This window comes from Myodes glareolus, chromosome 4 (assembly GCF_982192425.1).
Source record: "Myodes glareolus chromosome 4, mMyoGla1.1, whole genome shotgun sequence".
NCBI classification, from domain to species: Eukaryota; Metazoa; Chordata; class Mammalia; order Rodentia; family Cricetidae; genus Myodes; species Myodes glareolus.
In genome coordinates, this window is record NC_142029.1 from 17,843,217 (window position 1) to 17,863,194 (window position 19,978).

The 19,978-nt window shown below is 44.4% G+C and overlaps 1 long non-coding RNA gene across 1 annotated transcript; it reads left to right on the forward strand.

Moving 5' to 3' along the window:
* Window positions 1–9,487: 9,487 nt before the first annotated feature.
* On the forward strand, window positions 9,488–19,763 carry LOC125393721 (uncharacterized). Its single transcript, XR_015737659.1, has 3 exons — window positions 9,488–16,893; window positions 17,770–17,989; window positions 19,242–19,763. It is a non-coding gene; the product is annotated as an uncharacterized LOC125393721 (long non-coding RNA).
* Window positions 19,764–19,978: the final 215 nt, after the last annotated feature.

The window sequence follows — 19,978 nt, forward strand, 5'->3', positions numbered from 1 at the left end:
AGTGTGCTCTTGTGCTGACAAATAGTTTTCAAAAAAATTATTTTTTAATGAGTGCATAATGCCTTGGCAAATGATTTAACTGTAATCTACTTAACCAGCTTCCATTTGAACACTCAATTTGTCTAGTATTTTGCTATCATAACATCAACTTCAGTGAGCCTCCTCAATATGGATAATATTTGCCTATCCAGGATTATGTCCTTAGAATCAATCCCTCGGGGGTGAGATTGCTCACTGGAAAGGGATGAGTTCTTCAAAGTCCTCCTTTATCCCTGATGTTTGTCCAGCCCTCCCTCACATCAGAAATGTCTAAGTAAGTATTTGCAGCAATGGGTCATTGTATTCTTTCTCTCTTTCTCTCTCTCTCTCTCTCTCTCTCTCTCTCTCTCTCTCTCTTTCTCTGTGTGTGTGTGTGTGTGTGTGTGTGTGTGTGTGTGCTTGATACGTATAGATGCTTGCCTATACATGTGTGAAGATCAGAGTTCGAGATCAGGGTACTTCCTCCATCTCTCTTCATGTTTCTTCATGTTTCTGTTTTGTTTGTTTGCTGTTGTCATCTTTCCTTTCTTTCCACGCGGGGTCTCTCACTGTCCCTGGTTATCACTAGTTGGATAGGTAACTGGTTAACAAGGCCTGGGATCTTTCTGCTACAGAGCTGGGCCACCATACTCAGTTTTATGTGAGTGCTGGGGATCCACACTCAGCCTCCCGCTCGCACAGCAAACACTTCACTCACTGAGTATCACCCCAGGAGTCTTTGGACCATTTTACAAATGTATTTTAAAAATTTCCCCATTTAATGGATGCAAAATGGCATCTTGTTTTAAGACTGACTGATTATTGGTGGATTTAATTACATTCTTTATCAGATCAGACATTTTGGGCGGGGGAGAAATCCTTGCAGCCTTTAGTATTTTCTCTTTTTAAAACTGGCCCAGGCTGGGCTCAAGCTCACCTGTAGTCCAGGTTTGCCTTGAGTTCAGAATCCTCTTGCCTGTGCCTCTGGGGTGCTGGAATTACAGGTGTGAGCTATCATGCCCAGGTCTCTTTTGTTCTATTTTGCAGTTAGAATTTCTTCTGAGGTTTAACTTTTAAGAAATTAACTGTCGAGTAAGGAACTTGCTCAGCCAGTTTCTTTCAAAGCATCAATTGGAGAGAGTTTGCAGATGTTACTAATTATTAGCAACATGGTTAACCTCATCCAGTGACATTTTTCATAGGTGGTGAAATTGTCCACAGTTTTTCTTCAAAGACGATGATGATTTGGTTTTGGAAAATTTCTCCTCAAATATTCTTTCATTGTGTCTCACATGGAGATTTTTTTTTAACCAAGATCCTGCCCTCCCTCCTCTCCCCATGTTTTGAAATTAAATTTCAGTGACTAAACTCTGTCTCTTTGCTACTTTGCACCCCACCAAAACAAAACAAGAGTCTTGACTTTTAGAGGCTTACAGTTTAGACAGATGTGGACAGATAAGACCAGATTTACATGTCCATAATGCTAGGTATGACTGCGGTATACAGTGACGGAGGGTTACAGAGAGTGAGTTATACCAAACTTGAAGAGTTGGGGTGGTTTCTCACTCCAAGTTCTGGGGAGGAGGGCAGATATTCCCCAGTGTTCTTGCAGGAATTTTCATCCTGTCACTGAGAGGGGACAGGATTGAGGCTATATCCGTGGCCTTTGAGTATGAAGAGGCTTTACAAGTACTGTATGGATGGAATGTGCTGGAGAAATGCTCTGTGACTGCCAAGGCTAGGCCACAAAAGGTGACATGGATTCTTCTCAACTCTCTCAGGCTGCAGGTATAAGCCTTGGAACTACATGCGAGTCTGGCTGCCCTGCCCACCTATGCCCTACCTGCCCATGTGAGTCTGGACCACTAGGCAAGAGAATAAGGTGGGAACACAGATGGCCCTGGGGGGGGGGGAGCACTAGCGGTTCCTCTTCCTGTCAGGTTCTTTCTAGCTGGAACTCCAGCGCATGAGGGAGGCATGTGTCTTCAGGGCTTAGCTAGTCATAGTCAAAGTCTTGCATCTAGTAATAATGGGATGTGTTTTGAGAACTCATTATTAGTACATTCCATCACTGAGTGAACATTACAGAGCGTATTTATACCCACCATCAGAGCTGGAATGTCATGAGGCAATAGAACCTTATGGATCCAGCATCAAACACGTAGCCTGTACCAGACCAAAATGACAATATGTAGTAAATGGCTGTCCTCAACTCTATTCAAAAACTTCCCAACTAAGCACAGCGAATGCTTACAATCATGAGAGTTCAGTTGATAAAATACTCAAGAGTCCTACGTTGCTCAAGACTGAAGTTTCCAATTAACAATAAATAGCCAGGGCAGAAGCTATGGGGAAAAAGCTTTCTAGGCAGAGGGGGCACCTGAGAATTTTTCCCTTAAAATATCCATTTATTTGTATACAGTTTTCTGCCCACCCTATGCACACTGCTCCTGTAGCTCTAACTGATTGTCCCTCTAAAAACTGAAGTAAGTATTCCTAACTGCGTCCTGGACAGGAATGCAAGTATTCCACCCAGACCTCAAGCTCAGTGTATCACATGATAAACTAAAACGGTGTCCTGGTGCTCTGTGTATTCCTGCCCTCGGTGTTTGTGTTAATGGCTGTCCCACAGTTTCTAGGCTCTTTAGTCTTGATGGTTTTATTGACTGTTTCTTCTCAAACTTCACATCTAGTCCTTCCTCCCTCCACAGAAGTCTTCCATAGAATTTAATGGTGTTGCTCCACCAGCATCACCATGGGTCCTCACCCTACTTCTATGCAAGTTGAGACCAAAGAACACCTAAGGTTGTCCTTTGATCTCCATACACATGCATGTACATCTACACACATACACACATGCACACATGCGTGCACACACATACACATACACACATACAAGACAACTTCCTGCCACCTAACTTCTTGATAAAGGTAAAATAAGTTGGGGGAATAGGAGGAACAAGACCTGCACTTTGATGAGTAGAGAAGGCAGATTCTCAACAGAATGCAGAATGCCTTCTGTATTTTCTTAACACCCCAGCATTGTGTCAGCAAGTGTCCTACAGTCCTGAGCATTTGTCAACTGGCAGGATCAGAGTCACTGTCACTTTTTCCATCTGCAAGGCCAGGTTCAAACAGAGCTGAATAAAGATGTGGAGAACATAGGCCTGGTCTTTGCTAGTGAGTGCGGTGAGTGCCGAGGGACAGGTTGGCAACACAGACCCAGGGCTCTAGTCCTTGGGATAGAAGCAGAGGCAAGTGGGTAGTTGCTTAGGGTGGAGCAGGGCCCTGGGTGGGTAGCAGTCAGCGAGTTTCTGTAAGGTCAGGAAGTTAGGTCAGATTCACTGCTGAGAAGTTCTGGCTTGACTTTCTCCTGGTGTCTTCCTATGTCCATCTCCTTCTGTGTAAGTGTGTGTTTGTGATCATGTGCACATACGTGTGGAGACCATAGATCAATGCCATGTGTCTTGATTGCTCTCCACCTTCATTTGAAAGACAGGGTCTCTCGGTCAATCTGGTGCTCACTGTGCAGGGGTGACGGCTGCCGCTGTACCCAGCCTTCTTATATGGTTCCGGAGAGCCAAACTCAGGTCTTTGTACCTGTGTGTCAGGGCAGGCTCTTTACCAACTGATCCCAGATCTTATCCCTTCTCTTTTAGAGTGCCAAACTACAAGTTACCCAACCCCAGCATTCTGCTTCCTCTGGTGAGTGATTGGCATCCGCAGAGAGGGACAAGGGCAGTGAAGCAGATGGTATGGTGATAAAGGGCCAGGGCGAGGTGAGAGAAGCATTCTGATGGCTCGGATCAATCATCAGCTGTAGTGGCATTTCATTTGGATTGTAATAAATGAAACTTACCTGAAGTTTCATTCAGAGAGTAAAACAGCCCCACTGGCCAGCCTTACAGACCAGGCAATGGTAGCATACGCCTTTAATCCCAGTAGCCACACTAGTTGTCATAGAAATCGAGGGTGCATTGCCTAGTGGTGCACACCTTTAATCCCAGTCCTAGAGAGAAATATAAAATGGGAGAAGTCAGTTCAGAGTTTCAGTCTCATTCTGAGATTCTTGGAGGCAGGACTGTTGTCATTTCGGACTGAGGTAAGAACAAGTGGCTGTCTGTTGTTTTTCTGATCTTCAGGTTGAACCCCAGTTTCTCTCTATGAGTTTTTATTAATTGTGCTTCAATTGGTGCTACAATGCGATGCTTTCAGCAATTTGAACACACACACACACACACACACACACACAGCCTTCTTTGGTCGAGTTGGTGACTAGGACAGGAGCAGATCATGTGAGCCAGAGTGAGCTTGGAAAACGTGCAGATCAGGACAAAGACTCTTCTAAAAGTGCCAAGCCTGGGAAGCCTGGGGCTGGCAAGGACTGTTTGAATGGTGCTAAGGACTGCCCCTATTAGGGCCTTGGCTGCCATAGCCATTGGCTTCTTCCAAGAACTCATCACTGGGGACCTTTTGTGTCCATGTTGGCAGGTAGGACCAGCTATAGAAGAAACCTGCTCTGGAGGCTGAGGTCACTTTGAACAAATGGCTACAGTGTTTATATAGAAATGCCAGTCTGTTCCAGAAACACTGGGGCCAGTGCAGTCGGACAGCCATTTGAGTGACCTGGCATTCACCAACAGTCACTAAGTTTCTTCTGTGTGACAGCCTACGAGAGGCCGGGGAAGCAATGGGGGTGAGGGAGGTAATAGTCCTTGACTTCAAAGAGGAGACAGACTAGTAAATGGCTATTTCAAAGCAGTATGGGGCATTCAGGGAGGCACAAGGTGGGTAGGACATCTAACTCTGACCTGGGCATCCATGCACACTTTCTGGCAAGACTCTTGATAATTCGCTGATCTCAGGGAAAGCATTTGTGTTCCCCAAAACCAGGCCAAAAAGCTCTCTGAGCAGAAACTTGGTCCAGAAAGCCCATGTGGTCCTTTGAATCTCAGGCATTAGGGATGTCCTTGGTGCTTTGGGGAAGAGCTCACCCCTATCAGGGTATCACCAGTGTCACAGACTAGGGCAGGCATATACGTGTCCCCAGGCCACTGTGCCATTGCGGTCTCTGGCTTAGTGACCATGTCTACCGGTAGGGTTAGCATAGATCTAGCACTAACTGCCCGGCTGTCGAGGCTGACACTCACGGGAGCCATGGAGCATTGCCACCCTCAGTCTCCAGGAAGTAAGGGGCGTCCACTAGGTGAGTTTGGGAGTAGACAAAGGCACGCTACTGTCCACTCTTGTGTGTCAGCACAACCTTGGTCCAACTCTTCCTCCCTCCCTGCTGTGCTCCAAGGACTCCAGGGTTACTAATCTGACCGGTCAAAGTACAGCTCCTGAGGCCCATTGAGTGCCTGGTGATAAGCTGGGGAGTTGCTGCCCTTCAAAGGCCTCCGCCCATTGCACTTTCTCTTTCCTGCTTCCTGCTTTGATTCTGGGAAGGTCTAAGTCTCTTCTTGCTGTGCTTCTGTTTCCTACCTGGATACAGTGGTCAAATCCAGGCCAAGCTTCCTCCTTAGCACTGGACTGGCCATGTCTCCCTACCCCTAAGCAGGAATCTTAGGGAATGAGTTAGCTTAGGACCCTTTTGGCATAAGTACCTGCATGTGCTATCCTCGGATTTAGATTTAGGAGCGGGAGCGAAGGACCTCGTTTAGACTCCAGCTGTCCAATACAGTCATCCATCCTTTCACTGTCTTCTGCATGTGAGTGTCTGCTATTGACAGGCTAGTAACAAATGGCATTTAAAAATCTGTACCCTTTCACTCCTCCTTATATGGGATCTCAAGGGGTAGGAGATGATTGGCAGGGTGGCATTTTAGCCTTCCTGGGGCCTTGGCTATAATACCATTATGATATTGGTAATTCTTCTGGAACATTAGCTCCAGTCTCTAATGGTCCCCTATAGAGGGAAAGCCAAGCTTTGTGCTTATGGGTTTGTTGGATCAAGCCCAAAGTCCTTGGGCTCTTCCTAGACATATTGGCCCAGGTTCAGAAAACAGCAGTGAACAGACAGACTGGGCAATTCATGGCGCTGGGTGAAAGTACCAGCCAGGTCCTCAGCCTTCCAGGGGGAGAAGGCTGTGCCAGGTACTCATCCTTACCTGAGCAGTGGTACATCATGGTGGGAATCTGGCAAGGTTTGCATCACGGAGGCCGAGGCCAAGTGGCCCTGGTAGGAAGACGCCTGTGGGGGAGGGAGATGCTGAGCTCTTCTTTAGAATGATCTTGAAGGGATTTTATTTTAAATAAATCCTGACTCAAAAAAAAAAAAAAAGTCATGGTGAATAGCCTCTGAAAATGTTCACGCCTCGTGTCTCATACCTGGGACTTGTGCATGTGCTGTTACATAAAAAAGGAACTTTGTAGAAGAAAAGTTGTAGGTATTAAAACACTTTTCATTTCTAAAAATGCTCTTGAGTATTCTGGATTATTCAGATGAATTCAGTGCAATCAGATGGCACCTAGAATCTGGGATGTTCCTTGGTGTTTGTGTGCTTGTGTTCTCTCTCTCTCTCTCTCTCTCTCTCTCTCTCTCTCTCTCTCTCTCTCTGTCTCCTCTTCCTTTTCTACTTCCTCCTTTTTATAACAGAGTCTTGCCTCAAAGCCCAAACTGGTCTCAAATTTACAATCTCAGCCCCACCAATTGACCTTCCAACTACTGGGATTACAGGCCTGTGTCACTGCACCCTGTAGCTCTCTGTGTTTTCTTTAAGACCTGTTAGGTGGGATTCCTAAAAGACAAACTGAGGAGCCAGGGGACAGAGCCCAGTGGTAAAGCATCTCTCTAGTATGCACTAGGTCATCGGTTCAATGCCCGGCACTAAGAAAACAATCCACAATCTTCCTGGCCCCGAAACTGGGTAATCACAGGGATACCCTGCAGTCTCTTATACTCTGTGGACAAGGGACTGCCTCTTGCTTATCCATCATTTTCATAGGTGACATTTGTGACAATCCTGGTCTCTACCTGGAGATAGTTGACTTTCTGAGTGAGGTAACCCCTCAGCTGCCTGAAGCCTTCTGAGTGGAAAGAGTAGTCCAGACACAGGGCAGAGGTCTGTGTGGCACAGATAGAGACAGCATGCCCCACTCCTCAAAGTAGGGTTGTGCCAACCAAGCATAGCTGTACCTCTAGAGTCTACGGACCAAGATGTCAACTGAAAAACCTGAGTTCTACAACTGGGTTCTATGGAATGATACCAACTCATGAACATGCATGTTCTTACTTATATGTGGTTTAAACACTATCCTCAGAGAAGTGGAGAATATATCATGGTTATCAAAGCCCGACTGATAAGTAGGCACAGGGTACGAGTGGATAAGAAGAGTAACTTTCAACCTTCTGTGACTTAGTGGGGTAACAATAGCTGACAAAAATGAGTTGAACATTTCAAGGTGGCTACTAGGATTCTGAATGGTCCCAAACACAGAGAGATGATGTCTGTCCGAAGAGCTGGTATGCCAATGGCCCTGATCTGATCTTTACACAGAGTATTAAAATGTCTCACTGGACCCCAGAAATATGTCCCATTGATATATGTCAATTAAGAATCAAAATATATTTCAAAAAATAAAGCCATGGGTTTAAGTAAAGAATTACATCAACTCTGAGGTGCAGAAACAGCCAGTGCAAAGCCTGGCTCTTCCTGAGGAGCCACCTTGGGTACCAGTAATCTAGGTGGACAGAGGATGTGGGTTTTTTTGTTTCGTTTTGTTTTCTCTGTTTGTTTTAGTTGGTGTTCTTTGTAAAAAAAAAAAAAAAAAAAGAGGAGCAAATTCATTGGATGAACTGGGGAATGTCACTTACCCTGCTTGGCCTCAAAATGATCAGCCTACTCAGAAGATGTAAGACATGAACTCCCCTCATTCAACGAGGCTGTCCCCGTGGTAGGAGTAGTGACAATTGGGAGGGAAATGAAGGCCAGTTTAACCAAATCTCTTTGGCAAGTGGATAAATTTAGCAGAGGGCAATCATGTTTAGACTTTAGCCATTCAGTTTAAGTCCTAAAAGAAAGCTCAGATAGTGGCCAGAATGACAAAAGGGATCGGGATCTCCCTCATAGGAATTTAAGCAAATGGCAGACCCAGACAGAACTAGCATCAATTGCCGGCAAAAAGATAAAAACTCAGCATGGAACCTATGCAAAAAAGTATCTACAAAGAAGGGCACGGTGGGAAGAGGATGGATGAAGAGAATTCTTCAGAAGAATGGCAAAGCCTTGGACTGGCAAGGGGCTGGGGTTCAGGCTTTCATGCTCTACTGGTGGTGGATAAATTGATCTAGTCCCTCTCTCAAGTGCTCAGGGATGATAGAAATGATCATGTTAAATGAACAGACCTTTGACCCAGCAACCTCATCTCTCATCATTTCCCCAAGGCAATAATTGCCAACGCATAAGAAAAAAAGATTTCCCTTTCCACTTTCTTGTATCATAGTGAAAGTTAGCTCATCAATAGCATTAAATCATCGGCTAAAGAAATGATGGTACACCACATGCTGATGCCGGTCTGATGACGTGGGCACTCACTGGGGACACTTGGGACTAAGCACATAAGAGAGATAATGGAGCAGCAGGGTTCCTTTGTGTGTTGTGTTAATAGGTGCACATCCAGAAGCATCTGGACTCGTGCTCACCCTAACAAGTGGACTTGCTTCACTCTTTGAACTTTTCTGTGTGATCGCAATATTTATAATGAATACAAATCTTCAAAAAGAACCAAGCTGTTTCCAAACTACGGAAAGAAGAAGAATGGGGTGGAAGACTGAGTAATCTACAGGGTATTACGGATCCAGCCTTGACCAGTCCAGGTGTGTCGGTTGCTGTCAAAACCGGGAGGAATGATATCAGTATCTGTTAAACATTTTCATCGAAAGCATAAACGAATGATTTTTGTATATCTCTAGATATATATGGTATTTTCTTTTTATGTCTCATGACACTAACCTGAATACGGAATTGTTGTGGGGTTTGGGTGACTGGCCGGGTAGCCAGCTGCTTCTGTCATTTCTTGCACTTTTTAGAAGTCACTTGCTTGCACTTCCTGCTTGCTCAGGTAACTTGATTTTCCTTTTCAAGTCAATGGGGTTGAAGACTAGATAGTCACAGCTGCTATCCTCTCATAACTTAGCTAAGACATTTTAAATACAAGACTTAGACTCCTCAGGATTGGACAACTATTGAAATAAACTCTGTTATTTGCTAATTACCATAGACTGGACATTTAGCATGTGTTTATTGCTTGATCTTGTTCATATTGATTGTATTTTTATTTTTGTGTGTGTTTTTTCCTTTATTTTCCTGGATGATAGTTGATATTTGTTCTTATTGTATATAGTCTTGTATTAGGTTTAGAGCCCTCTTATTTAGACAAAAGGGGACGTGTTGTAGGAATTCATTTAATCAATTGCTTTTGAGGGTACCAGACTTAAGGGTGTGGTCTTCTGTCTGCAGATATGTTGGCTTTTAAGAGAGAGAGGAGGGGCTCGCTCACTGTCTTGGGTGGTGACAGGAAGTCTGATCCCAGCCTGCAGCGCCCGCAGAGCAGAAGACCACAGTGGCTCTCTACCTTATTGTTCGTGAGTGTTCACCAATAAATATTTGATACCCACCTTTATCTCGAGCTCTCATGGATTTACTTACCCAGATTTACATGGAATCTTACTAAATCTTTCTCTGGAATATTTTGTACTGATTTTTTGAAATTCATCTTTACCAAATAAGCAATTGTATTAATCAGGCTTCTCTAGGGGGAACCAAACCAATAGAAGGAATATATTTATATTACAGATAGATATGTAGATGACATAGATAGATAGATAGATAGATAGATAGATAGATAGATAGATAGATAGATAGATAGATAGATGGATGGATGGACGGACAAACAGACAGACAGATGGATGATAGGGCATTAATTAGATTGGTCTACAGGACATGAGTTGGGTAGACCAACAATGGCCATCTGAACCTTGGAGAAGCATCTCCTTTTGCTTGTTTGTTTGTTTTTTTGAGACAAGGTTTCTCTGTGTAACTTTGGAACCTGTCCTTTACTTTGTAGACCAGGATAGTCTTGAACTCATAGAGATCTGCCTGCCTCCGCCTCCTGAGTGCTGGAGTTAAAGGTGAGCGCCATCACTGCCTGGCCCCAGTAGCTTCTTAGTCCACGAGACTGGATGATTTAACACTAACATTCTGATCCCTGGAGAGTCACTGGTATTAGCTACAAAACTTCCAGCATCAGCAAGGAGCAGATGAGACAGAAGCAGCGACAGAGTATTTGCTCTGACCGTCGGGGTCTGACTGCAGGCAGGTAAGAGCGGGCCTGCTTTCCCCTCAGACCTCTTCATATCTAGGTGATGCCCATTCTGAGGGAGGCTGTTTCCCTCAGTTACTCCTTCCAGAAAACACCTTCACAGAGACTTGTCTCTTAATTGATCTCAGATTCAATCAGGCTGACAAACCAAAGGTAGCCCTCATCGTGATCATACCTAGCATTCTCTCTTCCTTTCTTAGGTCTGGATTGAGAATGCACAGTTAGAGCTACAGAGCTGGCTCAGTGGTTAAGGGAGCTTGCTTCTCTTACAGAGGCCTTGGGTTCAGTGCCCAGCACACACACTAAACAGAGCTACAGAGATTGCTCAGTGGTTAAGGGAGCTTGCTTCTCTTACAGAGGCCTGGGACTCAGTGCCCAGCACACACACTGAACAACTCACAACCACCTTTAACTCCAGCTCAGGGGACTAAAGCCCTCTCTGGCTTCCTCAGGCACTTGTGCACACATGCACATACACATCAATAAAATAAACCTTAAAAAAACGGAACAGTTGGACACTTGCTTTTCCAGCTTTCTCTGGGGTGGGGGTGGACATGTGGCAATGCTCCAACCAATGAGGAGACATTAGCGATCTACTGCAGGTTTCTGGGGCAATGTGAGCTTTCCGTTTTCCATGTAGCTGTCTAGTTAGCAATATGTCGTCCATCAACTCTTATCCTACTTTCTGTACTCTATCCCTTACACCCCCAGTCCAGCCACACCCTCTGGTCATGGTTGCCTTTGCTGTGGATTCATGGGACCCACGGCATTAGTTAGAAGCTAACATTGTACCTGCTGGCCATTAGGCTGTTTATATGACTGCTGCTGTCCTTGGGTCCAGCTTCTGCTGAGCATTGCTGCCCTCACACCCTTGCTTATCCCCTAGGTTCATCTCAGGCTGTCAAAACTGTATGGTGGTTAGTTATAAGACAAAAGGGGGTGCTTCTAACTTGTGGCACTCGTTTAGAGGATCCATGTGACGATAAGTTGATCGTCGATTTGACAGAATTTATAATCACCCATGAGACAAGTCTGTGCGGGAGTTTCTAGACTGGATGAGTTGAAGTGGGAAGACCTAATTAAAAGGTGAGCGACCCCACTCCATGGCTGGGGTCTCAGACCAAAGAAAGATGAAAAAGCAAAACATCAGCATCCATCACTCCCCCTTTCTGACCGCAGACACAGTGTGGTGGCTGCCTCACCCTCCTAGTGCCCTGCCTTCCCTGCCGCCCACGATGGACTACAGTCTAGTGGCATTTCATTTGTATTTTAATAAATAAAGCTTGCCTGGGGATCGGGAGAGTAAAACAGCCACACTGGCCAGCCTTGCAGACCAAGCAGCAATGATACACACCTTTAATCCCAGTACCCACACCAGCTTGTCATAGAAACCAGGCGGTAGTGGTGCACACTGGAGAGGAATCTAAGATAGAAGGAGACAATTCTCAGTCTCATTCTGAGATTCCTGAAGGCAGGATCGCCATGTCAGACTGAGGTAGAGGTAAGAGCCATGGCTGACTGTTTTGCTTTTCAGACCTTCAGGCTGAACCCCAGTTTCTCTCTCTGAGTTTTTATTCATCATGCTTCACTACAACCTCTTGAACTTGGAGCCAGAATAAACCCTTTCTCCCTTAAGTTGCTTTTGCCAGATATTTGTGTCTAACAACAGTAAGAGTCACTAATACAGTCACCAAGTGAGAACTGCTCATCCCCCTCCATCCCCCAGATGGAGCAGCACCTTTGGGTAGGGACCCAGATATAAGAGGGTCTGAAGGGAAAACAGGGCTGCCTTAGCCTGTCTGCCTTCCAGGGAGGCCCTTCCCATTTAAAGTCACATTCTTTCTGTGGCCAGTGCCACTGGAGAGTGGTTGAAGCAGGTCTGAGGGAAGGATCCCCAGCTATATATAGAGTTAACTTTATCTGAAAACAGTGGAACGGCTTGCAGTTCTTCTAACAATTTATTTTTTTAGTTAATTGTGTAGACGTGTGTTTCTGAATACAGGTATGTGCACTTCTGAGCAGGTGCCCCTTCTAACAATGTATTTTTTAGTTAATTGTGTAGGCGTGTGTCTCTGTAAACAGGTATGTACACTCCTGTGCAGATACCCCTTCTAACAATCTATTTTTTAATTAACTGTGCAGATGTGCACCTCTGAATACAGGTATGTGTGCTCCTATGCAGGTGTCCCTGGAAGACAGAGACATCAGATTCCCTGGAACTGAGGTTACAGGTGGTTGTGAGTCACCCAGCATGGGTGCTGAGAACTGAACTTGGGTCCTCTGGAAGATCAGCACATGCCTTAACCACGGAGTCACCTGCCTCCTTACAGGCTCCTATCTCTCCTATCAAGAGACAGCTCTCAAGGCCTCCAGACATAGAGTTCCCAGAGGGCAGGCATAGATTTGAATGGGCTCTCCTGTTGCAAATATGTTTTAGAGAGGTTATCAGCTATTTTGATCTCTAAACAAACAAATCTTAATACATATTCTTGGGCTGGAGCTGGAGGTCATGGAGAGCCCTTGCCTCACACTGACAGTGCCTTACAGGCCGTCCTTAGTCTAACCAAAGACAAAAATACAAACACTCCTTAATATAAGTAAATACAAAGAAAGAGAAGACAAAGAAAAAGAAAACTTATCCATAACCCCATGAATTGCAAGTAAACACAATGTTTTGATTTTTTGTTTCAGTTTTTCAAGACAGGGTTTCTCACTGTAGCCCTGGCTATCCTGGAACTTTCTCTGTAGTCCAGGTTAGCCTCAAACTCAAGAGATCTGCTTGCCTCTGCCTCTCAAAGGCTGATATTAAAGGAACATACCACCATGCTCGATTGTTTGCATGTTTTAACTCATCCACTGTTTGATATTTCTAAATTCATGCTATTTATACACTATTATGGCGTGCTTTCTGAATGGCCTATCACAATCTCAGAAGCAATTTCCCTTAATACCAAAAATTATTTATAAGCAAACTTCTAGTGGTTATATAATTTCAAGTGTTTATTTAGATATCACAGGAACCCATTCAAAACTAGTGCAATGTAGTTTTTTAATATTTATTTTTACCTTGCTTTTCGGTGTTTTTCTTTTTAAATGTGTATATTTGTGTTTGTGTGTATGCCATGTGTGTGCAGTTGCTCATGGAGGCCAGAAGGGTGTGTTGCATCTTTTGGAGCAGGAGTCACAAGTGATTATGAGCCACCTGCAGCCCCTAATTTTATCTTTATCTATGTGTGTGTTTATACATATGCCACATGGGTAAAAGGATACAAGAGGGCATTAGATCCCCAGGAGCTGGAGAGTCAGACAGTTGTGAGATACCTGACAAGGGTACTGGGAACAAAATTTTGGTTACTCTGGAAGAGCAGAAAGTGCTCTAAAGCGCTGAGCTGTCTCTCTAACACTTAGATTTCCAAATGGAAAGAAATTTGTTGTGTGAATCGGGGATATTTTTCTGGAAACTAAAGACAGAAATGTAGCCAGACCTCAGGGTTAAACTAGGAGGAGCTACTGAAATAAGGTGTGAGGAAGCCAAGTGGTACCAATTTGTATCTATTTATTTCTCTGCCTCTCTATCTCTCTTTTCACATGTTGACTTTTGCAAAATTACATATCATTGGCCTCTCCTGAGCATACGAAGCCAGGGAGTCCAGAAGGAAATTGATCTCTTGTCATTCTGTCCATAAGACATACTGATTGGACCAGTTTCAATTAGGTGTTGACCCTGGTTGTTAGCATGAGGAGAACCAGGATAATCTGTCTTTCCTATTAAGTGGGAAAGATGAAGCAGATGAAGGCTTAACATTGAGGGAGCCCCCAAACTACTGGGTACAGAATACATCTTGTCAGAATACACGACATTCCACCATGTACCAAGCCGTTTTTGCCTATTACGTTTTAATCAGTGCGTTCAAGCTGATACTGTATTGGAAGCAAGGGCTGCTATGTTGCCTCATCCTGCCTCCCTAGAGCATGCTAGTCCTGGGTCTTACACAGTCAGGGAGCTGACTTGTACTTACATACCAATGGCTTTCGGTGGAATAATGGAAATGGCTCTCCTAGGTTAGCCAGGACCAGATGGCAGGCCACCTTAGCCCCAAGCAGGGAGCTCCCTGCATAGAACTCCCTTCTCTGGGCAAAGCTTCAACTTGTCCACAATATGAGAACTTTTTCATTCAGTGGGGTTAATGGCTGGTAAATTTTCACAAAGGAGAGGAAATACATCTTCCCGTCATGAATAACCAGTCTGTTGCAGGGGTCCTTGTGGCGGAAATAAGGCTTGGGTTTTGTAAGCGTTGGATGGTTTTTATGGTCATTAATGACATTCATAATTATGCATGTGTCGATTGCACATTTTATGGTCTGAGTAAATTGCCTGCAGGGGTCAAGAAGGCATATTTCCTTAGGATTACATGAGTGGGAAGGTCCATTATCAGAGAGTTTTATCTTCTTCTAAAGCATTAATTGTTGGTCACCGACTTGGCGGTACAATCAGAAATGAACCAAAACCTTGTGTATTTATGTGCTCCTGGGAGGGATTCCCTTAGTCTCACCAGTTCACAAAGAGCCTTGAGGGAACTTGGGTCAGTGGTCCCTCCTGGGGTCTGGAGTTGAGGCTGCATTACATAACCATCTGTGCTATGCTGATTTGTACACGTGAGCAGTGGGGTTATTTCCTGCTTCATTCAGGAAGGGTTTCTTCCAGGCCCCCACACCCTTAAAACTCCTTTCAGGGGCAAGAGGGAATAATAGAGAAGGAGGGATAAGTGGGGAGAAGGATGGGAGGTTGGACAGAGGGGAGACTTGTGGGAAGGGACAACTAACACTATCTGAAAATGCCATTCTATAAAGTTCCTCTGTGCACTCATGTGCATGTGTGCAAGCGTGTGTGTGTGTGTTTTAAATGTTCATATAAAAGCGCACACTTGGAGTTACCCTTCACAGGGAAAAATGCTCCTCTCAGAAGCCATAGGTTAGCAAACGCAAAGCAATGACAGGTGTAGTTTATCTGCCCTTGGATAACAAGATATCAAGGTCAGCGGTGTCCAGGATTCCCACAAAACAGGAGGAGCTGCTGCCAGTGTTCTTGGTTGCCCAACAGAGTATGACGGCAAGATCTTATCACTGAGGACAGTACATTCTTTGGTCACATGGAGAAATCAAGTTGGCACTGACCAGGAAGCTCCCTCCTTGCTGACCAGTGTTCATAGTACCAGAGGCTGCTGGGAGAGAAAGGTCACCAACAGTTTCACCTAGATATGAAAATTATGACTGTCATGGCAAGACAAGTCCATGGGTTCAAAAATGGTATGAGTGTTATGCGGTCTCTTTGATACTGCTCTATTGCTTACAGTTTCAGAGGTGAGAGTCCATGACCCGCATGGCAACAGACCGGCAGGAATGGCATTGGAGCAGTGGCTGAAAGCTTATGACATGATCCACAAGTTGGCAGCAGAGAAAGAGAGAGCCAGTGCTCTTAACTGCTGAGCCACCTCTCCAGTCCTAGGCATCATCATCATCACCATCATCATCATCATCATCATAACAATAATAATAATTTGAAAACTTCCTGGTGATTGTATTGTGAAGCCAAGGTTGAAAGCCACCTTCCAATTTCCTGGTACCTAACATTAGAACCTGTGATTTATGACCACACTGATCAAGCCTTGTTCTAGCCCAACTCTTCTGAATGCAGCTATGAGAGAGGGTACCCATGGGTGTACCTGACCTGCAGACTGCCTGTTCTCAGCAAAGGCAGAAAACCCAGTCTGGCCCCCAGGGGAGGCTTTGGACAGTTGCAGTTCCTCAAAGTGATAAAACCAGTCATGGACCCTTCTGGGTAGGGAGGGGAAGATCCCAGGAGCTCAACATCAGGGTGTCCGTTAGCACAACTACAGCCATTGCACTTCCCATAGGCAGAGGCTGGTTTTAAGTTACTCTCTGATTACTCTGGGAATACTGCTTCCCATTTTGAACTGTTCCCACAAATTCCCCCGAGATTCTAGCATAAATGCATCCAAGCCATAACCCCAAGTGATGAAATCATAATGTTGAAATCCCTGAAGACTGAAATCTTGAAAAAGTAATTCTAGAAAAAAAAATCTTTTTAAACATTTTAGGAACACCTATTTACATTTTTAAAAGGAGATTAACTTGAAAAACTAGAAGCACCATAGAATATTTTATAAGCTGCTTTATGCGATAGATAGGCAATAATGATGCATACCATTGTTTTTAGTTAAATTTTAGTTAACATACAAAATAATAGATTTTATCATTATACTTTTGTACATACATATCATGGTAACTTGTTCATACCTGGCTCCCCCACCATCCCCCACCCCTCACGGCACCTTTAGCTAGTCCCTCTCTCCCTGTGAACAGTCCTGCTTTCATGGTGCGTGTGTGTGTGTGTGTGTGTGTGTGTGCGTGTGTGTGTGTGACCTTTTGTTGTGAGATAGACACCATGGCTAAGGTAACTTACAAAAGTTTATTTGTGTTTGCTCTTCCAGAGGGGAGACCAGAATGGTAGAGGAAGCGTGGCAACAGGAGGTAGGAGCAAGAAGCTGAACAATCACATCCTCAACCACAAGCTCAAAGTAGAGTGAATCGGAAGTGGGGTGAGACTGTGAACTCTCAGGGCCCACCCTCAGTGATGTTCTTTCTCTAGCAAGGCCACACTTCCTCCACTCACGGCGCCACCCACTGCGTCCAAGTGTTCAAATACCTGAGCCTATGGAAGACAGTTCTCATGCAAATCACCACAAACACACGTATTTAAATTGAGATCTGGTAGATGAGAGTAAGCCTGCAGTTTTTATCTTTCTAAGTCTGTCTTACTTATGGCCTCCAGTTCAGCCATTTTCCTGTCAATGACATAATTTTATTCTTCTCTATGGTTGAATAAAACCCCACGCTAACTCACATTCAAATTTATCAATGGTTGTATGGGTATAGCATTATGGGTGTACAAATTGTATTAATAAAGTATAGTTCAAAATTTAAAGTATACAAATATATATCACAATGTTAGCCCTAGATTTATAATTTATAATAATTTATATAACTACTTAAACATTTTAATTTATAATGTGTTCCTAGATTTGTAATTTTTGTCTGAAATACCATGACAGAGAGCCTGTCTTTTGGTGAGATTGACCCAAAGGGGGGAAAAAAACCCACTGCAGGAACTGTTGCCCAAAATGCTAAAGTCTAGTAAACTTTTTAAATATCTTACATTTATTATGATGATTATGATTATGATTATTTCATACATGGTGCTGCATACTTTTAATTCCAGCAGTCAGAAAGCAGAGGAAGGCAAATCTCTGTGTGTAAGGACAACCTGGTCCGCACAATGTGCTCCAGGTCAGACAGGTAAAATCCTCTCTTTAAAAAATTTTGTTATTACATTTATTTATTTGGCAGGTGATGCTGTATGACATGGCTCAGTCAGTGGGAAGAGGAAAAAGGACTCCAGAAAGCTGTTCTGACCTCTACGTACACTGAGGACCAAATGCAGATCACCAGGTTTGCCAGCAAGTGCCTTTACCTGCTGAGCCATCTCAACACCTCAATCTGGCAAATTCTGTGTTTCGCTAGCGTAGGTCTACAAAAGGGACGCTCTTCATTTACTGATGACATCTCGGTATGTTTTGTCTGTTTTTGAGATAGAGTCTTGTGCAGCCAAGGCTTATCTTGTTTCTGAGACTGGCCTTAAACTCCTGATCATTTTCCGTCCAAGTGCTTAAAGGACAGGTGTGTGCCCCCAGGTTCAGTGTCCATCTCAACGTCTTTATGGACGTGTAGACACATAGTGCTGCGATAACCCACCTTTATGGACGTGTAGACACATAGTGCTGCGATAACCCACCTTTATGGACGTGTAGACACATAGTGCTGCGATAACCCACCTTTATGGACGTGTAGACACATAGTGCTGCGATAACCCACCTTTATGGACGTGTAGACACATAGTGCTGCGATAACCCACCTTTATGGACGTGTAGACACACAGTGCTGCGATAACCCACTGTTGTAGATGTTCTGGTGGAAGCTTCACCCCAGCCCTCCACCCGTATATCCAAAGAGTCTGGAATGTTCCACCGCAAGCCTTCTCCCTCATCTTTCTCCAAACCCTGACATGAATCAGAAAGTCTGCCAAATGATGACCCCTCCCCCAGAGATGCTCAAGACCACGCCCACAGGGTATTTAAATAGTCCCCCTCCCCCCAAAAACAGACATATGGTTTTCCGGTCTCTCTTTCCTGTTTCCTCTCTGGGAGGCTGGAAAATCATCCGGGAGTGTTTTATCCATTAAACCTGAGCTTTTTCTAATTTGGTTTGATTTGGTCTTAGATTTGCTATGTCGGTGGAGAGACTTGTTAAGGTACAGAAACTTTCAATAGAAACAAATTTGCAAAAAATAAAGTCTATAAAATGAATTGAAACTGTAGAAGTCTTCGTATCTTTAACACCTTTAGTACTAGACATACATGGCATAGCATTATAAAATTATAAAAATAATGCTAATAACATAGACTAGTAAGAGTAAGCATTAAGGATACGGTAGCCTATGAAAAAGTTTATCACAGGGATCGTGGTCATTAACCATGGGTTTTTGTTTTGTTTTGTCAGTTTGGGTTTTTGTTTTGTCTTTTGTAGACAGAGTTTCACTATGCTATGTAGTCCCGACTGGCCTGGAACTTGCTTTGTGGACTCAGGGGGGTTGGAGTAGTGGTGGGGGTGGCTCATATTTGAGATTGGCCTGCCTGTGCCTCTCAGGTACTGGAATGAACAGCATGCTCCTCCATGCCTGTTTAGTAACTATGTTTTTAAAGTACTACATCGTGAGGAATAGCTGCTTTCTTTTTATTTTCTTATTTCTTTTTCTTTTATAGCAGGGCTCTCCTCAGAGAACGCATTCATATGTGATATCTGCCCAGTGTAGCTTGTTCTGCAGTTCTGTGAGTCCAGATTCCAGACTGGAAAAAGATATTACCATGAACTCTCCCCATCTTCCCAACCTTGCATCTGCGTGGTTCTGGGAACTGACTAATCCATTCTGCATTCACCCACTGGAGCACAGGCCAGAGCTGTCAAAACAAGAGGGCTGGTGAAGCAGCAGTGGTGATGGGAGGCGGAGGAGCCCCAAGCACCAGTTCCTAGAATGTCCTTGCTGGAGGCCAGGAGCTCAGGAGAGAGCGCTGGTTTTTTTTTTTTTTTTTCTCTGTTATCTCCAAGATAAGCACCTGCCTGGAGGCTTCTGTGGCAGTGACTGACCCCGGGAGGAGGCACCTGGACACCTGGCTGGGACACCTGTACAGAACAGCTCACCTCCTCCCCAGCCTCACCTAGTTTATGCCCATAAATCCTTTAAAAGGCCCCAGCTCGATGGCACCCCATTTCTAGGTCACCCTCTCTCCTTCTCCTTCTTAATAAATCTAGAATAAATTGCTCTCTAAAACCGATCCTCTGTAGTCTGTCAATTTCATTCTGCAAATTCCCAAGAACACGAAAGCCACTGGTTTAGGGTGGCTTTGGCGGCCACAGAGTTTCTGAGACCCTAGTTTCCTGAAAAAGGCTCCATGATTCTCAGAGATATCCCACTGGTCCTGCATCACTGGCATTCCCATTG